Consider the following 24,506-nt stretch of genomic DNA (forward strand, 5'->3'; position numbering starts at 1 on the left):
AGGCGGACGTAAAGTTCTCTGGGAGTCTCCTCTACTGCAGTCTCGTGAGCTCGGAATCTCAGTCTATAGGTTTCAGAGTTTATTTCATATTTGGCCAGGATTGCCTGTTTAACTGCTTTGTAGTCCTCTGTCAACCTAGGTTCCATAGAGACAAAAGCACTCCGTGCTTTACCAGTCAACAACGGGATAAGGCGGATAGCCCAGTCCTCCCTCGGCCATTTGTAGACTCCTGCCAGTCTTTCAAAGGTTGTGAGGTAATGTTCAATGTCATCGTTGTCCTCCAGCCTTGCCATGCGTGGCTCTTGGTCCGTCACTCGAGCTGTTTTCCCCAAAGTAGTAACCCCAGCCCGGGTGTGTTCAAAGTCCATCTGTATCTGGTTGACCTGATGTTGGATGACTTTGTATTGTTGTTCCCGACGTGCCGTCTCTCTCTCTTGCCTCTCATCACGCTCTCGCTGATATTGCATGAAACTCTCAAACATATGGGAGAGACTTGCGATAGCTCCTTCTCCTGCAGATGTCGTCACTTCAGCAGTAGCTGAACCTCCAGTTGCACCTGGTCCCTCCTCTTCTCCAGTGCCCTCCTCCGGCTGACTCCTCAGCTTTGGTGGCATCTTGGTGAGCAACAAAAATCCAGCTTTTTTTTTTTTCCGACCAGGCTATCCCACTTCTGACACCAACTGTAAGAGATGGCCCAGTGGTCATAGGAAATAATTTTAACAAGCTGGACAGAAGTTCAGTGGATCCCAAAAGAAGGTGGTTTTATTAATATGAAAAATGAAAAAAAAAAAAAATATTTACATGGTCACATACTGAAATACCAAAGAAAACCTGAACAAAACAAACTGCAACAATGTGCAAAGAATGGCTATACCAAGTAATTTGGCCCAATCTGCAACAGGTCTATCCTTTGGCCATTAACAGACCAAAAACCCCTTAAGCTCTACAGCTTCCCATTTATAAGGCTAGCTCCACCCTCGACCTGTACCAATTGAACAAGCCGGGGCCAACCATAGAATGCCATATACACAAAAGTATAAAAATAATAAAACACTAAACATATACACAAATAACAATCAATATAAACCCATGGGTACTTAAACACACTAGATAAAGAATATAAAAAGGAAAAGAAAAGAAAATAAACATTCAGCTGTTATTCCCCCTCCCCCCAGACAAAACTACACATGGTTCAGTCCAAATTAGCATGCTAATGCTACAAAAACCAGTTTGATCCAGCTGGACTGTTTGATGGTACAGCCTGGAAATGGAAGACCAACGGACAAACAACAGGTTTGGTGAATTCTCACAAGAAATAAAGGTAATTCTGACTGAAATTAAACTGGGTTGTGAGTTTTTTTTAAGGAATTATTGAACTGAACAAAATGTTGGAGCAAACAGACAAAACAAAAATCAGTATCACACTCATTTGAAATAGGTAAAACAATTACACAACACCTTCTGACTTATAAGATGTTAAATGCCGGCATAATCAGGCAGTGATGTGTGCATGTGTGTCAAGTCCATGTAATTCCATATGTCACCAAGCTTAGCATGTGACATCATCATCTAATTTTTATTTTTGGGTGAACTAACTCTTTAACAGGAAAATAAAGTAACAGAAACTGATTCGGCTATACAGCCACTCTGGAGAAAACAGTGATGTCATCCAGTAACACTGGAGTAACACTCTTTGCATCTAGTGTTCTATGCAATTGCAAATTGTTTTTGCAATTGCATTTTCAATTTGTGGACCCATACATTTTGACATAATTCAAACGCATGTGTGTTTCCATTTGCTTTTCTGCATATTTACATATGTCTGCCAAATTTTAAATGGAAACGCAAAGTCCATTTTCAATAAAAGAAAAATTCTATAAGCAACTTTCAAAATAAATGTATGTAAGCAGCTCACGTACTGCGTTAAGAATACTGTCTTACAACCCCAGTGAGCAATATATAGGGGACTATAGTGAGAAAAACTCACTAGAAAGATACAAAGAAAACATATACAATTCTGGAAAGTATGTATATGGCAAGAAAGGAGAGAAACATATAGAAATGAATTTTTGCTTTTTATTCTCTGAAATTTTCTAGGGACCCCTAAGAAAACCACTGATCTAAACATGTCCACCCACTGCATGAAAAGTGGGATTTTCGTCAGTATGTGGCACTGTAGATTGCTGTGAAACTTCAGGTTTACGGCACGGCAATTTGCAGGCAACACCGAAAACTGCTGTAAATTGTCGGAAATTGGCGTGGGCCTTGCTTGGCAGTTGTCCCCCCATGACCCCCCCTCCCCTTAATTCTAGGGGAGGCTTTAACATGTAAATGAACATGCTGTGAGCTACACAAATGCAAATCAGAGTAGCAGCAGGGGGAGTTTTATCTAGGTTTTTAAACTAAAACATTTTAATTTAAATGTACTCGTTTTAGTTCACATTACTAAATTTTTAGGGCAACCAGTTTGCTCCAATTTTTTAAGTAGATTCAACGTGTCCGGGCTAACAGAGTAGATTAATTACTCTGTATGTCATTAGCAATAACCAATGTTATGTAAAAAAAAAAATACACACAAAATAAAAAGTTACGGTGTTATGCCTATATGTAATTGAAGCACTTTTGCCACACCCATTAACTTAAATAAAGTGAAAATAAATATAATAGGTTTTTCTGGAGCTGGTGGTCTGAAACCTCAATGAGGTTGAAGAATATAGGGATAAATTAAGCCCCTCTGTGGACTGATTTCCGGACTCTTGTGATTCTCTATCTCTCTCACACACACACACGCGCACACACACACACACACACACACACACACACACACACACACACACACACACACACACAATCACACGCACACACACATACACACACACACACACACACACACACACACACACACACACACACACACACACGCACACACACGCACACACACACACACACAATCACACACACACACACACACACACACACACACACACACACACACACACACACACACACACACACACACACACACACATCTGTGCAGGCAGACACACACACACACACACACACACACAGCCAAAATACATCAACATTTTTTTTATTTTATTCACCTCTTAACATTCCTTTGTTTCATTTTCTTGTTAATTTAATACATTTCTTAAAATCTGTTTGTTGTTAGACTCCCTTCTTTGTAAACTGTCATAAACTGACTATATCAAGACAATCAATCCTAATCCCATCAAATTTGTGAGCGAGAACTGTAGTCTGTACATGCATGTGGTACTAAATACATTTTCCATTCTGTCCAGGAAAATGTATTAATACAGAGTTTTTTCATTAATTCTGGAAAACATCCTTATAACTATGACCTCGCATGTGATTGGAGGAGCCCGACGAGCTTCTCGCCCTCGTCCAATTAGGTGCGAGGTCATGGCCATGACGCGTACAAAACTTGAAGACGAGCTTTAAACAGACGTGTTTCGGACTCTCTTTTTTTTATACATTTCCTGTGTTTTTGCTGCTTTGCTTTTTCGTGATCAACAATGACAGGACGCCGTCTCGCCTTCAGCTCCCCTTCAACTCCTCTGCATGGACGCGACCAACTTTTTCGACTAATCTTTCAGGCGTCTTCACAACTCTGAGGCAAACTGCAGACGCTATGAACCAGAGCATGGGTAATGTAACGTTACGATTTAAAGAATACACTTTTATTCAGCTGTATAAGGAAATGGATGCGTTAATAGATCCGAGCTTAAAACTGCACATTTTGTTTACACAGACTATCCTCGCCTCATAACGAAGCCGTGACCTCTTATCTGCTTGGAGCGATTTCCGCGAGTCCAGATTTAACCGCTGAACATGACGACATTGTGTGTAAGTATAACGTCTAATGTTTTTCTCATTCCTTGTTTAATTTTACCGTGACTGTTTTTATTAATACCAGTCTCATGTAATTGTTTTCCAGCTGCCTGTAAGACGTATTATGAATCGACACGCCGGAGCTTCAGATACAAACAACCTGAACTTACATCGCAGGCGGAAACTGCGAAGTTTAGCTCGGAGTCGATCAAGAAGAAAAAGGGTAAGATTTATTATATTAGATCCGTTTTTTGTCAATGTGAGTATTTTTCAGGTTGCTTATTGTCTTTATGGATTGTATTACAGTTGCTGAAAGCGAGACGAAGTGTGCTGGCTGAGGATGAGGTGGACATTTGGAAGTCCGCGACCATTGAACTCATATCTGATGAGGAAGACGGCATTGTTCACGGGGTGTCTGGATGGATTGTGCGGCCACTGCCCTCTCGTATACGCCTGTGTTCCCCGAATGTGTTGGCCACTTCTCTATGACGTTTTTGGAGGACAACATAAGATACATTACTGCTGCACTGTAGATAGTTGTGTTTGACAATAAAGCTCTTTCTTTGAATGAACAGCTGTGTGTTTATAAATGAAGCTCTTTCTTTGAATAAACGGCACGGTCTGTATAATTTTCCCATATATTCCTTGATGGTATGAATAATGTACTTCATAGCACAATAACATTAATATAAAACATAAATTATAACAACATAAATTATATATTTATTATTATTATTATTATTATTATTATTATTGGGGTTTACGTTTATAATGAGCCAGGGGGACCAATAATGATTGGTTTGCAGTGATCTGCCAACCAATCACGAGGGATTTTTCTTGTTTAAAAGTAGTGGCCTCAGCCAATACTGAGAGAGTAAATTCAAGTCTGGCCGTTGACTCTCTGGTTTCGCTGCTATTCATATGCTAATTAGAGGCGTCGCACCTCCGTGCGGGCTCTCAGCGGGGGGCTCTCCACCTACGTCATGGTTCGTTTACGACAATTTGTGGCACAGACGAACGCGACGTTCCCTGCCTCTAAATTGTTGAAAACTGCCGAAAATTAGGGACATTTCCGGGAGTCTACAGGCGTTTACGGGGTCGAAAATCCCACTTTTTATGCAGTGAACCATCGTCTCAATGATAGTGCCAAAAAGTCCAGAGGGTGAGACAAGCAAGGGCATCAAGAAGGGCAGTTTTATCACACTCCATGATGCCTGACAAATGAAGCCACAGATGCCTCTCCATCACCACCATAGCAGCCATAGACTGGCCAAAGGAGCAGACCAACTGCTAGGTGCCACAAAGAGATAGATCTGTGGCTAAACGCAGTTTACAGCCTCGCATAAACCCTCCACCCTGATCCAGGTCTTTGAGCAGGTCTGCCTGACAAGCTTGCAGTTCTGCCATAATGTGCAAAGTTCTGCCAGTTTGCCCAGCCGCCTAGATGTTGCCCAAATTAGAGAGAGGAAACCTTCAGCAATGGGGATGTCCCTGGGGAAATGTAATTCCCTAAAAGGAAGGCTCAACAGAGCTGTACACCAGGAGTCGGCAACCCGCGGCTCTTTCATCCCTTTGCAGTGGCTCCCTGTAGCTTTGGGAAAAAAAATATGGGAATAGGCCTAAATAAAAGCTAGTTTATTGAAAGTTTTATTTTAAAAAACTTTCCCTGTGTTTAAGTGCTATAATCGGGTCCCCAGTGCATCTACCAACCCAGAAAACCCAGTAACTTTGCCTTTTTCTGCAAGCATGTGAAATTTCAGATTTCTTTCCCCTTCTGATGTAGAAAGGGGATCTATTATAAAAGTACAGCCCCTTAATCTGCATGTTTCCTCCCACGACACTGAGAGAATGTTTTGTATTAGCTTTGTTTCCACCCAGTCAGTTTCCAGTCAGTTGTACACCGTTCTGCATTTTCTCAAGCAGCTATAGCGACAACAATCTCTTGTAAGCAACGCAGGTGCATTGCCTGAATGAGGGGCAATTCAAGGCCGGTTTTGCTAAAATGTTCAAGCTGAAAGACGGATCAGTACCAACTATTCATGATACAGCTTATAGTCTCCGGAGCGATTCTGGTCACGGCAGTAATGAAAGGGAGAATGCGCACTATTATATCCCCCGAAAAGGCATACGGTCTGTATATATTTGTGAACTGTTAGTTTTTAGTTGAGTGTTTTTGTGTAATTCGCTGTGTATGCTGTTGATAATGCAAGAGAGAGAGAGAGAGAAAGAGAGAGAGAGAGAGAGAGAGAGAGAGAGAGAGAGAGAGAGAGAGAGAGAGAGAGAGAGAGAGAGAGAGAGAGAGAGAGAGAGAGAGTGTTTATACTGCCGTCCAAAGGCAAAGCGCAGTAACTACACATTTGGTCAAAATTGAGTTAAGACTTGAAATGGGCTTTGTGACATCTGTTCTGTTTTGTGACAAAGTTTTTGCTCGTTCAATTTTGTCCAGTTTTGGAGAAACGAGAGTGTCAAAATTGCAGTAACTACAAAATCCAAGCCAATACCAAGGCAAACCGCAGTAAGTGATGTTACTGCGTTCTAGCTTTGTTTCCCCATTTTTGACACCGCAGATACTGCGGTCTGCCTTGTCACGATCGGGATTGTATGCGGTTTGCCCCGATCGTAACACACAGAAACAACAAGCCTACCATGGCACAATCCCGCGGCCAAATGATGGTTTTACTTGCGTTAAAACGCAAATATCCAAATACTAGTAAGGAAGATAGCAAAATATTAACTCATAGTAAGGCAACTGACAGCTTTATAATCAGTTAACATTGACTAGCCAGCCAGCAAATTTTGACTTACCTGTGCTGCTCTATTAAAGGCAATATCCTCTGACAACGTAATGATACCGATTTAATCACTTTGGTGTTTGTTGATTCGGACATCTCTCCGTTTCAGGCAGCTAATCCAATTGTATTGACAGGGGTTACTCCTTCAAAAGTTAGCTGGGTCTGGTAAAGTTATCTTGTTAGACAAAGTTACTCTAGAAGTTAGCGGCGCCAGTCAGCAGGTGACAACTGGACGAGCGCAACCGGGCTGACAGCAAGCACACTAGGTGAAAAAGTACACTTGCATAATGTACTTGAGGAAGTATTGAATAAAAAATACTCCTCTGTTTAGAAATTTGACACAGACATATGAGAATCTATCAATATATCTCCTCATCTGCACACTTTTGAACTAAAAGCCCTGAGGGATGTTGATTTGTCGCGAGTCTTCGTGAGGAGAATAGAGGAGTTTTTTTATGAATGAGATCAGCTGAGGCTCATATTACAATCAAACGTATTCATATTCATAACTCCTGACACATATTAACAAATTACTGTCACTATAAGACTTTGATGGGCATTCCGTTTCCGAAAATATCTGCACAGACTATACCAATCACAACTGACTGGGTCATCGGACCAATCACCGCAGATTAGCATCACGTAAAGGCGGGGTTTTGAAAAGTGAATCACTAAAGGAATCATTTGAGAATCGCTGTCAAAACAGGTAAAAATAAATGCATATTATAAGAAAACTAAAGTCTTTTTTGTCATTGCATGCATGCAAAACTGTTGTTGGGGACTTCTAAAACAATATTTGGAACATTTTAAATGCCATGATAGGTGCTCTTTAAGAAGAATTTTTAGTATATTAAGTACAAACTTAGTGTGTGAAAATAGAGCACTGAAAGTACATTATGGAAGTGTAGCCTACTTTTTTGTGCAGGGAGCACAAACTCATTTGCATTTTGGCAATTTGGTTTTTGGTCACCCCAAAACAGTGGCAATTTTAAAATTGATCTGTGGGGTATTTTGAACTAAAACTTAACATACACACTCTGGGGACATCAGAGACTTATAATATGGCCCCTTTAATTGTATTTAATTTTTCCAGATAGAAGTGATCTTGTTACATTAAAATAATATTCTTTTAATATTTTGTCGATCCAAATATGTATCACATCCTACATGCGAAAACAAATATTCTGTGTTTATGTAATCTGTTCGAAAAGAGAGTTATGTCAGTCAGCCGCGAGCCACTTCATTATCCGGTAATGCGACCACGTCCACGGATCGCGCACTCTTTTAGATAAAAATACTGACTATCTAGAGTCGACGCCCACACATCAACTCCCTAGACTGTAAAAACTCATACAAACATCTAGTGAAACGCTGTAACGGTACTTCAGCTACATAGTTTTGAGACGCTGAGGAATAATTAACCTCATGAAAAGCTGTTCATGTTCTGTTCAGAACGAGCAAAGGATTCAGGGCTGATTGTAAGGTAGGCCAAGTTTATTATGTTAGCATCTGTGATTACGCAAAAAGACCATTTAAATATGAATCCTGCTGCAATATAAAATAATAGATTTATTTGGCCTGTTTTGGACAGATTATAACGTGTTTATTGTAAAAGAGCCTAGTGTCACATCAATAAAGCTTTTATTCACAAATGTCTGCTCATATGCTATAAATATAGTACCAGTCAAACTTATTTTTATTCATATTGATGTTTAAATATTATAGCCTAATGTTATCTTTTAAATTTAATATCAAAGTTTGTTTTATCGAGTTAATATCGAGTTGTTTTTTTTTCAAGTTTTTTGTTTTGTAGAAAGTGAATTGCTTTCTTTACAGCGAATTTTGTTTTGTATAAATTGTATCTTAATTTTAATTACATATTATTAAATTTTTTAGCATGAGAATTGCTTTCTTTACAGCGAATTTTGTTTTGTATAAATTGTATCTTAATTTTAATTACATTTTATTAAATTTTTTAGCATGAGACTTCTTTAAAAAAAATGCTCTTCTTAGTAATTTTTGTCTTGTTTCTAGTCTAAATATTTAAACATTCTTAAATCAAGATGCATTTACTAGATAAGTACAATTTTCAACTAAATAAGAAGAGATTTTTTTCAGTGTAGTCAAATCTTTTGATAATTTAAAATAAAATAGGCCTTTGTTGACTACATTCTAAATAAATGATTCTGGAGTTTTGTTTTGTAGAAAGTGAATTGCTTTCTTTACAGTGAATTAGCTTTGTATAAATTGTATCTTCATTTTAATTATTTATAATAAAAAATTTTAGCATGAGACTACTTTCAAAAACAAAAAATAGTACAAAACATGTAGAAAAAATTATCTTAGTAATTTTTGTCTTGTTTCTAGTCTAAATATTTAAACATTCTTAAATCAAAATGCATTTGCTAGATAAGTACAATATATTATATATGTCCTTTGTCCTGTTGCTCTCTGTCACATAGGCCTACCTGAAGCTCATTCATTATGCAGCTCATTATGTAGGTCATTATGCAGGCTATTATGTTATTTTGTCCTCTCAGGTGATCTCCATCATCATTCATTAGATATCACACCTCCTCACATACGGGCTTTGTGAAGAAAAACTGTCTTACAAATTTTAAATCAGTGTATTGTTTTATGTGAATGAGTAGGCTCAATGATTTTCACATCAGTTTAAAGTTAAAACTCTAGGCAACAACACCCATTAGTCAAAAGTCTTGTGGACACATATATATTGTGTGTTTTGAGGCCTTAGTTTTAAAACAAATGTTTTTGTTTTCTCAAAAACCATGCATAAACTTTTTTCTCTCAAATATACAAGCATGTACATACATGTTGCTCACATATTATGGTAGCCCAGTTTGTGCTGAATACAGTGTAATTACAATTTTGCCATTAATGTGCTTATAAGAAACTGGAAAAAAAAAACACAAATGTCAGAGCATGTCAAAACTTCTAAAGGGCCCAAAAACAGCTCAGACTCCTAATATCAGAACATCTATTTCCGGACTTCAAAAACAAATGTGCTTCTCTCTGCAAAAACTGTCAAGGACTGAATCATTAAGATGGTCAACAAGTCAACAACAGTCAAATTAGGGACATTCATTTGGCTCCAAGCGTACTCAGTTGCCTGGGATGTGTCAAAAGATGTAAACGACATTGAGGAAATAGCGCTGTTATTTCAGCGCAGAGCAGCGCAGATATGTAAACGCTCCTGGGCCACAGGAAGAAATCATTGAACTGATACCGCTAAAAGGCCAAATTAAGGGGGAGGACATCTGTGAGGCTGTGGTGGATTGCTTACAAGTCAAAAAAAAAAAAAACACTACCCACATGGAGTCAGTGGCTACTGATGGGCACAGGATATGACAGGAGGACAGAAGGGGTTTTTGACTTTACATCAGAAGTCAATGGAAAAAGCTGCTGACATTTCACTACATTCTGCATCAAGATGCACTGTGCGCTCAAACAATTCTTCTGGAATGCAAAGAGGTGATGTACATTTTCATTCAGATAGTGAACATAATTATGGCAAAAGGGTTAAACCACTGACAGCTCTATTCATAATTACAAGGAGTCAAAATTAAATATTCGGATCTCCTGCTGCATAACAAAGTCCAGTGGCTGTCCGGGGAGAGGTGCTGAAACAGTTTGCTTCATGGAACACATGAAAACTTTCCTGGAAAGCAAAGGACTCACCTATATGAATAAAGGTGACTTGGCTTGACTTGACAGAATGTGGTTCCTGCTATATATTGACCCAAGTGTTGCGACGAGCCCATGATCAACAGTTAGCTGGACATTTGGGAATTACAAAGACGTATGATCGCATACTGTGACATTTCTTCTGCCAGGGTTTGAAGAAAGATGCGGCTAATTATTGCCAGACAGGTAAACAGGTAACTCGAACCAGGTAATTCCACCTGCGCCCCTTGTGCCTATTCCTGCAGTTGGTGAATCTTTCGAGCACATAATTGTTGATTGTGTCAGTGTTGCTTTTTCCAGAGGCCATACTTTCAAAACGCCTTTGGTTATAGCTAAACACCTTATTCAATTCTTCTCTACATTTGGGATCCATAGATTAATTCAAACTGATCAAGGCATATATTTTTTGTCTAAATTCTTCACTAAGGTGTTGAAATCACTGTCCATAATTCATCGACCCTCTAGTGCTTACCAAACCGAGAGTTAGGGAGCACTAGAGGTATTCATCATACCTTAAATTCGATGTTGAGAAAGTATTGTATTGACAGGGAAAGAGACTGTAAAGAGGGAGTTCCACTCGCATTATTTGCAGCTTAAGAAACATCGCAAGAGTCCCTGGCTTTTAGCCCAGCTGAGCTGGTTTTTGGTCATACAGTCAGAGGCCCTTTGAAAGTATTGAAGGATACAATCCTTGATACGGAAGTGAAAACAAAACATAACGTGTTCGAAGGCACAGATCAATATGAAGAAATAGCATGATTTGAAAGCTGTTTCCTGTTGTTTTCAAGTTGGTGCTGAGATAATCGTTCTTCTGCCTGTTCCCGGATCAGCTTTAGCTGCTCGTTTTGTTGGACCTTACAAAGTTGTGAAAAGAATAAGCGAGATTGGTAGACGTACACTGAATTAAAAAATCGGATGGCACGCATATCGTATTGACATGATGAAACGATCTGTCATGTGAGCAGAAGTTGCTCATCTGGTGGGAAATGGTTTAGCCATGCCCAGTTGTAGTCAATGGAGAAAGCCCTTGTCTTTTAGTACCTAAATCTGACAGAAATCCCCAGTTCTGTACAAATGATTAAAAGTCAAGTCAAGTCAAGTCAACTTTATTTATATAGTGCTTTTTATAATGCAGATTGTTTCAAAGCAGCTTCACAGTGTTAAACAGGATCTAATGCAACTGAATTTGATTCAGCTGTACAGCCGCTCTGGAGAAAACACTTGGGGTTACTTGACTGTAACCCTGTTCCCTGATAAAGCGGAACGAGATGCTACATGAAGTTATGTACATGGGAACATCTTTATCGTGACCAGCTGTTGAAATAGTGTGTAAACATGACAATGAAATTGATCTGGAGGTATTTATCTATAAATAGATGAGCTCCAGCTGTAGCCATCAGATCTCTTTTGTTTGAAGACCAGTCCTGGAGCATCATCAGCACGGCACTGCAGTGCAGGATCTCATTCCGCTTTATCAGGGAACAGGGTTACAGTCAAGTAACCCCAAGTGTTCACTTTAAAAAGCTACACTCAATGCTGCATGAAGTTATGTATAAGTGAATGAGAACACCCACGCCGCCATGCTTGATGGTGTCTGGACCCCTTACAGTTGTGTAGGTGTGCACAAGGACGCAAGAGGCCTCAGACATTAGCTTGCGATGAGCATCCAAGCTATAAAATCTTATGAATGTGTGCGGAGAGGACCAACCTGTCGCATCACAAACACTTTGTTGGGGGGCACTGTTAACGCAGTAGAAGAGGCGACCCCCCTGGTGGAGTGAGCCCTTAATCCTATAGGCAAAGCTTGAACGCGCGCCTCATAGGCAAGAGTAATAGCATCCCTGACCCAGTGTGATATGGTTTGTTTGGTGGCAGCAGAACCTCTGTCACGGCCCCCATGGCAAACAAACAATTGCTCTGACTTACACCACTGGCTAGTGCGGTGGACGTAGGCCTGAAGAGCACGGACTGGACACAGTCTATGAAGTCTCTCCTGATCTGGCGTTGTGAACGGCGGAGGGCAGAAGGCTTCAAGAGTGACAGGATGTATAGTTGAAAATGGAACCTTAGGCAGGTAGTCAGGATGAGGATGCAAGGTCCCTTTCACCAAGCCTGGGGCAAAGTCTAAGCAGGATGGCGATATTGACAGAGCCTGCATATCCCCAATTCTCTTCAGAGAAGTTATATCCATAAGAAAAACCATCTTTAAAGTCAGAAGTTTGTCAGACGCTGATTCTAGATATTCAAAGGGGGTCTCAACCAGACCCTCAAGGACTATAGCTAAGTCCCATGAAGCAATCTTGGTTCTTACAAGAGGCCTCAACCGCCTGGCCCCACGAATGATGCGAGCGAGCTGAGGATGCCTACCAAGCGGCACCCCATCCACCAAGTCAAGTCAACTTTATTTATATAGCGATTTTGTACAATTGTTTCAAAGCAGCTTCACAGTGTTAAACAGGAAAATAATGCAACAGAATTTGATTCGGCTGTACAGCCGGACTGGAGAAAACGGTGATGTCATCTACCTCATTTCAATTATCATACAGTGACAATGTGGGCAAATCTGTTATTTAGTTGATGTATTTAATTTAGTTTAGTAATTAAATTTATTTTAATTTTAAAAGCTGTTGAGGAGAGACACTATCTCAGAGAACCACACTCTGTTGGGCCAACGCGGCACTATTCATAAGAGGCAAGACCCTTGTTGGCGAACCCTGACTAGAACATTTTCACTGTGAACAGTTCACAATGCTGGCACTCGCCTGACTCCAATGCACCGACCGCATGCTCTTCCCCCAAACACACAAAGCAGTAATCGTGTGTGTCAATTTCATTGATGTGTTTACACACTATTTCAACAGCTGGTCACGATAAAGACGTTCCCATATGCATAACTTCATGCAGCATTGAGTGTAGCTTTTGAAAGGGAACGGTGATGTCATCTAGCTCATTTCAATTATCATACAGTGACAATGTGGGCAGATCAGTAATTTAGTTGATGTATTCAATTTAGTTTAGTAATTAAATTTATTTGGATATTTAGTTGAAAATTTTGTGAAAAAGGTTAACAGTGTTACCATCCCTGACTCATAACCTTTACCCAGGATGAAAGATTGTATAGATAATCTTGCATCGGCCCGATTTGTTAGCAAATTTGACTTGCTTGAAGGATACTTGCAAGTCCCTCTTTCCCTTTGTGCCTCTGAAATTTCAGCCTGTCACTCTGTATCATTTCCTCCAGTACTCTATTATAGATTTCAGTATGCGAAATATACCATACAGAGGCTGGTGAATGTTATACTAGCTGGTGTACCTAATTGCAATGCTTATCTTGATGATTTAGTTGTGTATTCTTCTGATTGGGTAGAACATCGATCTTTTTGAAACTCATCTTTAAACCCTAGGGGTCGGTTGTCATGCCGGCACGACCGCCTTGCCTTTTTTCCTTATCACTGCCAAAGAGACTCAAATAACTCCATTGATTTTTGTCATATAGACAAATGTTATACATCATTTAAAACTGTTAAGTATGTACTTTTATTTGTGTATACTCACAATAAAAACTACACGTTGTGCTTTTCGTAAATAAATAAAACGAACATGATGCACGTTTAGCCGCCTCTCTGTCAGTGAGACATACGTCTAAAGAAACATTGAAATGTCAGGTTTTAAATCATTTAATCAAATCGAAAACAAATATTCTCTGTTTATGTAATCAGTTTGAAAAAAGAGATGTCTCATTATTCGCTAATGAGGCCATGCCCACGGAGAGCGTGTTCTATTCAAAGGCAAATTCTGACACAATCCATGCAAGTATCCCCACCCGCATAAACTTGAAAAAACGCATAAAGTTTAGTGAAATTCATGTACTTCACATTATTTTGAGTGAGGAATATTCCTGTAATAATTAACCTCAGAAGAAGAGCTGGTATCAGTTTCATTTCAAAGAGCAAGGGATCCAGCCGAGGATTGTGAGGTAAGTTTATTTAGTGTCTGTGAATATTAAACCGCAAAAAGACCATTTAAATTTGAACCCTGCATGTTCTGCGTGTCTTTGTGTGAATGAATGGCGCTGACACGTGGGTTTGTTTACTACACAAACTTACATTAGTAAACATCACATGTTTGCTTTTCCCAAACTCTATTGATATACTGAGTTGAGTGAAATCAACTGAAATATGAAATAAATACTGCAATAAAATGTCTTAGCAATGTATTAAACTGCAGATTAACATTTATAGGCTCTATAATATAACAAATACGATACATAAAATGTCACAGATGTAAGACTGTTTAGACAAGATTTCTTTGGCCTGTTTTGGATAGATTATAAAGTGTTTACTGTAAATAGCATAGTGCCACATCATTAAAGCTTTTGTTCGCAAATTTCTGCTCAGATGCTATAAATACAGCACCAGTCAAAAGTTTGGGTAAGCCACCATCACCTATTAAGGAGGTGGGGCAGGGGCAGGTTTGTCCTGTGTCCAGTCATCAAAGCTTGGTAAGCACTGCAGGTGATATGATGGTAATGGGCAGAGGCATAAACCTTTTATTTCACAAAGCTGATTACTGACTAAAATATTATGATTTATTCAGACCAATGGATGTGGGGATATGGATGTGAGAAGTGGGATTTATCGCGGGAACAGTGTAATAGCCAATCTTAGCGCAAAGGAGGCATTGCCTCCTGTCATGTGACATTTATTCTCAATCCCCCACCCCCCCACCCACGACACACTTAAGGGGTCTATTAAAATTCAATGGGCTCAGGGAAGGCTTGAGATGGAGGCACTGCCCCCCTTGCCTCTTCAGAGGAAATTCCCCTACTTCATAATACCTTGATAGTGTATATGTGTCCAAATTAATATTGGTACTTTCTTTGGCCTTTATTAATGCTTTAATTAGATAGGACAGTTACAGATCAGTCAGGAAAGCACAGGGTAGAAAGAGTGGAACGGAATTGGCAAAGGATTTGGGTCAGTGGAGGTGCAGTTGCGCTATATGTTATTACTAAACATTATTTGTACTTTCTCATTAGTACAGTGATATCTGCTACAAGACAAAATAACATTACACAGAGTACCTGACTCTCACATTAAGTAGAAATGAACAGTTTGTAACACAGGTGTATCTGAACAGCTGAGCACCATGGGGTGTGCTGAGCTATCAGTTAATTTGGTAGTGAGGATAAACTCATTTTTATAAATATAGACCCATTGACATGGAAACAGCGGCATGAACAAGGACAGCAGATGGTGTTTTCATTAGAAGGCGGTGTCTGATTAAAGAATAAATTGCCTGACTTTGTTAGCGTCCTCTCTATGCTGATCATATTACACGTTTTATAATGGCACAGAGGATAAACACTGCCTAAGAAAAGAATCAAATCTATATTAATATATTAAATATAAACAATGCAGTCACAGAACTTCATGTCCAAGTGAAAACTGCCTTTCTACAGGATTGTTTTAAGAGTGAAATATTGTATACTGTACATATCTCATGTCTTATTTTTATATTTTCTGAATGGGTGAGTGTTGCTACAATATGCATTTGCAGTAAGAAAGAAAATGAAAAGAGGGAGATCTTTAAGTTCTGTAGCTATCAAACTAGCTGCAATTTAGCAAACTTTTGCTTATTGCCTCCAGTTTGTGTTTCAAAATGGATAACGTCTCGGTTACGTATGTAACCCTCGTTCCCTGAGGAGGGAACGGAGACGTACGTTAGTGACTAACGAATGGGGGTTTCGCCTAGAAGCCAATTACCTTCGAGGTGTTTAACAGCGCCCAATGGCGTGCCAATGCCATGGGCATGCGGAATTTGGATGCGTAACTCCGCCCCACCTCGTGGGTATATAAGGAAGTACGCTAGCAACATCGCATTATGTATCTGCTGCGGAGCCAAGATCTGAACTCCGCGTTCCAGCAGCACAGCTGACGTGGCAGAGGAACGTACGTCTCCGTTCCCTCCTCAGGGAACGAGGGTTACATACGTAACCGAGACGTTCCCTTTCGTTCAGTCACTACAAGGTACGTTAGTGACTAACGAATGGGGGTTCCAATATAACCGCGCCACTCAGCTGTCATCCAGTGCCCTGTGTAAGTGTGAGATCCCGCCACTTAAGGCCGTAGGACTCCCACTTAACACAGGATTACCAAGGTACACTGGGAAGCATATCCCAGTGAGGGAATGCCAATGATGCCTACCCGTGGGGAGGACTTAGAGAGTACACATATGACCCACTGTGGGCTGCATATGGGAAACTCTAGGGTACCAGCCGAAGGTGGATTTTTAACCCTAGGGGAGGTAGGGACTTGCCAAGGGAAAGACACCTGCTCACTGAGGAGGCTAACGGTGGAAATACTCGTGTGGGGGTCGCCGGAGGGGAACCATGCACACGGGGCACCTGGCCGGACATGAGGGTCTGGGCTCAAAAGGGCAGACTGAACTGATGTTGGCGTCAACAATGCTGGAGGAGCTCAGGGCTCTCGGGGAGCTCGAGGAGAATATCGCACGTATCCAGTCCGTGGAGTGGAGTGGCGAGCAAGCGAAGACACCAGAGCCTGGTCCATTACCGGCCCCTCGGGGGGGCGAGTACATAGTCGGACACTGGCTCCACTCGGAGATTGTAGAATCTGGCGAATGTGTTAGGTGTCGCCCAGCCTGCAGCTCGGCAGATGTCTGTTAGCGAGGCGCCATGCGCTAGAGCCCAAGAGGAGGCCACACTCCGGGTGGAGTGTGCCCTCACACCAAGGGGACATGGCCGAACTTGCTGCTGGTAAGCCAAAACAATGGTGTCCACTATCCAGTGCGACAGCCTCTGCTTTGAGAGAGCTCTTCCCTTCCGCTCTCCACCAGAACAGACAAAGAGCTGGTCTGAGGTCCTGAAACACTGCGTCATGTCTACATAAGCACGGAGAGCGCGTACTGGACAGAGCAATGCCAAGGCTGGGTCTGCCTCCTCCAAAGGCAGCACTTACAGGTTCACTACCTGATCTCTGAAGGGAGTGGTAGGAACCTTGGGCACATATCCAGGCCGGGGTCTCAGGATCACGTGAGAGTTAGCCGGCCCGAATTCTAGGCACGCTTCGTCAACCGAAAATGCCTGCAGGTCCCCGACCCTCTTAAGAGAGGCCAATGCGGTCAGCAGAGCCATCTTTATCGACAGAAACTTAATATCGACCGACCGCAAAGGCTCAAAGGGAGGCCTCTGCAGAGCACTCAAGACTACTGAGAGGTCCCAAGAGGGAACGAGAGGAGAGCGAGGAGGATTCAGTCTCCTCGCCCCCCTCAGGAACCTGATGATCAGGTCGTGCTGACTTACCTTCTTGTCTCCCAAGAGGTCGTGATGGGCAGATATTGCGGCCACATACACTTTCAGGGTGGAGGGAGACAGCCTTCGCTCCAGCCCCTCTTGGAGAAACGAAAGCACGGACCTGATCGGGCATTTCCAGGGGTCTTCTTGGCGGGAAGAGCACCAGGTGACGAAGAGGTTCCACTTCAACGCATAGAGGTGTCGTGTAGACTCTGCCCTAGCGGAAGTGATGTTGGCGACCACCGTAGGTGGTCCACCGCGTCCCGTCCAGAAGCCACACGTGGAGCTTCCAGAGCGCTGGACGCGGGTGCCATAGAGTGCCCCGTCTCTGAGAGAGGAGGTCCGGTCTCAGAGGGATAGGCCAGGGAGGGGCTGTCGCAAGGAGTAGCAGTTCTGAGAACCAGGTCTGGCCGTGCCAATATGGGCGACCAACATGACCTGCTCCTTGTCCTCCCTGATCTTGCACAGTACTCGTGCGAGAAGACTCACTGGGGGAAACGCATATAAGCGCAGGCCCTGGGGCCAGCTGTGCGCCAGTGCATCCGTGCCGAGCGTGACCTCGATCAGGGAATAGTACAGGCTGCAGTGGGAAGAGTCGTGGGAGGCAAACAGATCTACCTGTGCGTCGCCGAACTGTTCCCAAATTAATGGGAGTGTTAATTCTTTCATTGACCAGATTCATTGACCCAGGGGCCAGCAGCTGAACAAAGGATTCTCCCCCGGCCCTCCACCGGGGGAAGGAGTCGTCCTGCTACCATCTCCTGGAAAGAATTTCCCATCCCTGAGCCGTCCGTCTCAGGAGCGCCGCTTGGCCTGGCATTTAACGGGGCACGGGGCGGCCTGAGGGGACTGGGACGCCTTCCTACGGCCTCCTCCGCGACCCGGCCCGGGTGATGGCTGCTGCTTGGACCGGGTGGGAGGGGCGGGAGCCTTAGGAGGGCGTCCTCGGCGGCGAGCAGGCTGAGGCGACTGTGCTGGCGGCTGGGTGGAAGCAGCAGCTGGCCGCCGGGGCAGTATATGCTTTATAGCCTCAGTCTGCTTCTGGGCGGTTGAAAACTGTTGGGCGAAGTTTTCAACCGCGCCGCTGAAGAGGCCAGCCTGGGATATGGGGGCATCGAGGAAACATGTCCGCTCGGTGTCCCGCATATTGGCCAGGTTAAGCCACAGATGTCTCTCCTGGACCACGTTTGTGGACATCACTTGACCCAGGGAGCGTGTGGTCACCTTCGTCTCCAAAGCAGAAACATAATGCGATGTTGCTAGCGTACTTCCTTATATACCCACGAGGTGGGGCGGAGTACAAATTCCGCATGCCCATGGCATTGGCACGCCATTGGGCGCTGTTAAACACCTCGAAGGTAATTGGCTTCTAGGCGAAACCCCCATTCGTTAGTCACTAACGTACGTCGTAGTGACTGAACGAAAGGGAACCCATTTTTCCCACGTCGTCAAAAGCCATCTGCGTGTACATTTAGCCTACACCGACGCCATTAATTTACTTGATCATTAATTTACTTGTTTCACTTTTTACTCTATTTACTCATTTATTTAATATTTAATTGTATTAAATGTGAACCGCTCTTACCGTTGTTGGTAATAAAGAAACATGTCACTTCTGTTTTAAACCATGAAGGTGAGTCAGTGGATATCAAAGCAATGTGCAAACATTTGGACCAATCGTGAGCTTTGGCTTTACATCTCATGTGATCTACTCGTACAGTGTGAGTTGATCACCTTTCTGAAATTGCACAGACATTGCACAGTGTATGCCCGTCTTAAGCTGCTCTGATGATCTAGAGAATCATCTGGGTTTGTTTCTGTTTTGGGCAGGTTTTGCAACCATGCCATGTTCTGGTATCAACAACCATGCCATGGTTAAAGTCACTTAAATCAAATTTCTTTCCCATTCTGACTCTCAGTTTGAACTTCAGCAGATCGTCTTGACAATGTCTGCATGCCTAAATTCACTGAGTTGCTGCCATGTGATAGGCTGATATTTGCGTTAACAAGCAGTTGAACAGGTGTACCTAATAACGTGTCTGGTGATTGTATGTGTGTGTGTAAGTAAAATGTTTGAATAAATTTGTTATTAAAAAGTTAATTAAAGAGTTAAAGAATGCAACTTAAGTGCAATCATTTTTATATAAAACAAAATTTTGTCATTAAATACATTTGATATTAAACACAAACTGTTCTTACCAGAAAGACGTGGGGGCGCTTAGTCCTGCCAGGGCTGAGGTGCACAAATCCCTCCCAACATGAAAATCTAGAATGAAATGTTGAGAGCGATTAGAATGCATAGTTAAAGGTGCTGTATGTAAAAATGACAGCTAGTACTGGGTACTGGGTACTGCAGTCCAAATTCTAAATATGTTTTGCCCTGCAAAAATATGTTTTTTTTTTCAGAGAAACAAGCATTTCCTAAATATCTGCAAATATATTATGGTATTTTTATGCTTTACTACAGTCAAAAACTTACATACAGCACATTTAAGCAATCTCTCCAGAGAAACTCAAAAACAAGTTAGTAATCAAGAAAGTTTAAATATTATTTCACAACCACACCAATTACTATAATGCAGTACAATGCATACTTTGTTTCCTTAAATGTATTTTTCCTTTACTTCTGGTGTGTCCTGCAGAGCCCTGCATGGGTCGTGTTTGGTAAACCCCACACCCACAGTACTTAACAGAACACCCGAACTGTTATCCGTCCGCAGAACAAATTTTTATTCTGTTCCTGTTTGATTCGATCCGCATAAAGACCGCAACCTGAATCACACCTGCAATGAATCTACTACATCAGGTAGACAAACATTTTTTATTTTCTCATGTAACACAAGCAATCAAACCAATATTAGACATTCTGTGATGATGCATTTAAGAAAAATAGACACACAACCCAACATGGAAATAATTAACAGAAAAAAAGGTGAGAATGTGCATCCGTTGTGTAAACAATACAAAACTTCTGCCTACATCATGTGAGCAGCCTTCCCATACAGGCTATTTTAAACAAATGTGCATAAATCACATCATAGGCTATACAGATGCTTAGAGGTCTCCATAAAATAAAAGAACATATCCCAATATTATATGTCAGTAAAGGCTCATATTGGGCTATATTTCAGTAGATTCACTCAGCGTTAAACACGCTTGTCTCTCCTTAAACTGTTTGAAATAGGGATGTCAATTTACATGAATTACCATGATCGATCGTCATTTAAATTAATGATCAATTCATCAATTAATCATTAGTCTTATTGAAGCAATATGCATCTACAGCACAACATGACGTTGTGCAAATGCAGCTCAAAACACCATGTTCCTCACCAAATGAAAGAGAAGGGTTTTAATCCAAATAAAGGGCTAGTATGATTGTAAAATCATACTAGTTTACATTATATAATTAAATGACTTTTTTAATAATCAACTATAACCTCTAATACAACGTGTCACCAACACGTTGTATTAGAGAATGCGTGCTGATGCGTGCTGGTCAGAATGTGTGGACGTGCTCTTCCCACAACGACACACTGAACACGGCAACTAAACCCAATGAATTCACCACAATTTATTAAAAAAGTGTTCTCATTAATGTTAAGTAATATGACAGTTCCGATCATAGTTATCATTAATTGTGCACTGCACAATTGTGACACAATTGTTTGAGCTGCGCACGCTGAATCGCTGAATGAACACTGCACAAAATGACACAAATGTAAAAGTGAATGTGAACTACGTTGCTATTCAGAATGTGTGATTCATGTTGTGCACACACACTTCCTGGAGCAACGCGATGAAACAGGCAACTAAACCAAAAATTCACATTGTTTTATTAGGGCCCGAGCACCGATGGTGTGAGGACCCTATTGGATTTCGAAAGTTTATTAGGGCCCGAGCACCGATGGTGTGAGGACCCTATTGGATTTCGAAAGTTTATTATTAGGGCCCGAGCACCGATGGTGTGAGGACCCTATTGGATTTCGAAAGTTTATTATTAGGGCCCGAGCACCGATGGTGTGAGGACCCTTTTGGAATTGCTCAGTTTATTATTATTATTCTTCTCCCAAATGAATCGCTTTTTTGGGGGCCTAAACACGCTTGAAAACTCACAAAACTTTGCACACGCGTCAGAAGTGGCGAAAATGTACGTCTGTTATGGTATTCAGAATTCGGCGTGGCAAAATGGCTCTACAGCGCCACCTAACCTAGTGCCCCTCCCGCTACGTTTCACGTACAGCTATGAAATTCAGTATACACATGTAACAGCCCAATACCTACAAAAAAGTCTCTTCGTGCAAAATCTGAAAACCAACAGGAAGTCAGATATTTTTAATTTTCGTTGCAAAATTGTTGCACATTTTGCCATTTCCAGACGTTGTACTTTAATCAACTGATTCATTTCGATGTTTCGCCATGAAACAGGTAGTTGTTGTAACCATTTCTGATCTGCCCCAAACTTCACATGTTTTATTAGAGTCCTGACTGGAAGACATCAACATGCCAATATTCAGTTACAGTCATAGCGCCACCTATGGGCAACAGGAAAGGCCATGTTTTACACTGTGATTAACTCCTCATTGAGATGTAACCAGATCAACATCATATTTGGTCAGTCTAATCTAAAGACCTTTGCGACATTAAATTGCGAAGATCTTGAGTTTTCCCTGAAGGGCGTGTCCGTAGCGGCCTCGCAAAATCTGATGTTTCGCCATGAAAAAGGAAGTTGTTGTAACTCGGACATACAATGTCCGATCTGCCCCAAACTTCCCATGTTTTATTAGAGTCTTTGCCTGAAGACATCAACATGCCAATATTCAGTGACAGTCATAGCGCCACCTGTGGGCAACAGGAAATGGCATGTTTTACGCTGTGATTAACTCCTCCTAGAGATTTAATCAGATCAACATCATATTTGGTCAGTCTAATCTAAAGGCCTTGGTGATGTTATATTGTGAAGATCTTGAGTTTTCCCCGAAGGGCGTGTCCGTGGCGGCCTGTCAATGTCTGATGTTTCGCCATGACACAGGAAGCTGTTGTAAATCAGGCATACAATGTCCGATCTGCCCCAAACTTCACATGTTTGATAAGAGTCCTGGCCTGAAGACATCTACATATAAGTTTCAGAATTAGGCGTGGCAAAATGGCTACATAGCGCCACCTACAACATTTCAACTAAGTGCCCCTCCCGCTACGTTTCACGTACAGGTATGAAATTCGGTAGACACATGTAACAGCCCAATACCTACAAAAAAGTCTCTTGGTACGAATTCTGAAAACCAACAGGAAGTGAAATATTTTTATTTTTCTTTACTAAATTGTTGCACATTTTCCCATTTCCAGATGTTGTACTTTAATCAACTCCGCATAGAGATTTAATCAGATCAACATCATATGTGGTCAGTCTAATTTAAAGGCCTTTGCTACGTTAAATTGCGAAGATCTTGAGTTTTCACTGAAGGGCGTGTCCGTGGCGGCCTCGCAAAATCTGATGTTTCGCCATGAAACAGGAAGTTGTTGTAAGACAGGCATACAATGTCCAACCTGCCACAAACTTCATATGTTTGATAAGAGTCCTGGCCTGAAGACATCTACATATAAGTTTCAGAATTAGGCGTGGCAAAATGGCTCCATAGCGCCACCTACAACATTTCAACTAAGTGCCCCTCCCGCTACGTTTCACGTACAGGTATGAAATTCGGTACACACATGTAACAGCCCAATACCTACAAAAAAGTATCTTGGTACGAAATCTGAAAACCAACAGGAAGTGAGATATTTTTTTTTCTTTATTAAATTGTTGCAAATTTTCCCATTTCCAGATGTTGTACTTTAATCAACTCCGCATAGAGATTTTATCAGATCAACATAATTTTAGGTCAGTCTAATCTAAAGGCCTTTGCAACGTTAAATTGCGAAGATCTTGAGTTTTCACTGAAGGGCGTGTCCGTGGCGGCCTCAGAAATTTTGTTGTATCGCCATGAAACAGGACATTGTTGTAACTCGGACACACAATGTCTGATCTGCCCCAAACTTCACATGTTTTATTAGAGTCCTTGCCTAAAGACATCAAAATACCAATATTCAGTGACAATCATAGCGCCACCTGTGGGCAACAGGAAATGGCATGTTTAACACTGTGATTAACTCCTCATTGAGATGTAACCAGATCAACATCCTATTTGGTCAGTCTAATCTAAAGGCCTTGGTGATGTTATATTGTGAAGATCTTGAGTTTTCCCTGAAGGGCGTGTCCGTGGTGGCCTGACAAAGTCTGATGTTTCGCCATGACACAGGAAGCTGTAGTAAGTCAGGCATACAATGTCCGATCTGCCCCAAACTTCACATGTTTGATAAGAGTCCTGACCTAAACACATCTACATGCCAATATTCAGTTAGTCATAGCGCCACCTGCTGGCAACAGGAAATGGCATGCTTTATACTATATTCACTCCCAGAAACACTTTTAAATATGCCATGAAATCCCAAACATGCCTGAAACACAATAAATCTTGCAACACGTGGATACGTGCTACTGTATGTGATTTACGCCATTAAAGGGTAACTAAACCCCTGCTCAGAGCTTAACTCCACCCACTGGCAATTTTCAAAAAATGCTGGAAAAGTGGGCAGAGCCCGGCGGACACAGAGGGGACGAACCAAGGGCGGGACTGAGCGGAGGGCGCGCACCTGAAACCTGCAGTGATGGGTTGATTGACAGCTGTCTGACTCGCGAGTCGCAGAGATGGAGAATGACTGGAGTGACGCCAGCTTTGCAACAGAGCGGTCATTTCTCCTACCTTCACCTGAAGTGGAGGAGGGTGGATTATCTGTAACAG

General features: G+C 41.7%; 1 protein-coding gene across 1 annotated transcript in view; it reads right to left on the reverse strand.

Moving 5' to 3' along the window:
• Positions 1 to 24,506, reverse strand: part of thrb (thyroid hormone receptor beta) — a 403,412-nt gene that overhangs the window by 196,745 nt on the left and 182,161 nt on the right. The window contains exon 2 of the mRNA XM_079829346.1: positions 19,864 to 19,930. The gene's annotated coding sequence lies outside the window, so the exon portion shown is untranslated. The remainder of the gene's footprint in view (positions 1 to 19,863; positions 19,931 to 24,506) is intronic.

This window comes from Gobio gobio (assembly GCF_949357685.1).
Source record: "Gobio gobio genome assembly, chromosome: 11".
NCBI classification, from domain to species: Eukaryota; Metazoa; Chordata; class Actinopteri; order Cypriniformes; family Gobionidae; genus Gobio; species Gobio gobio.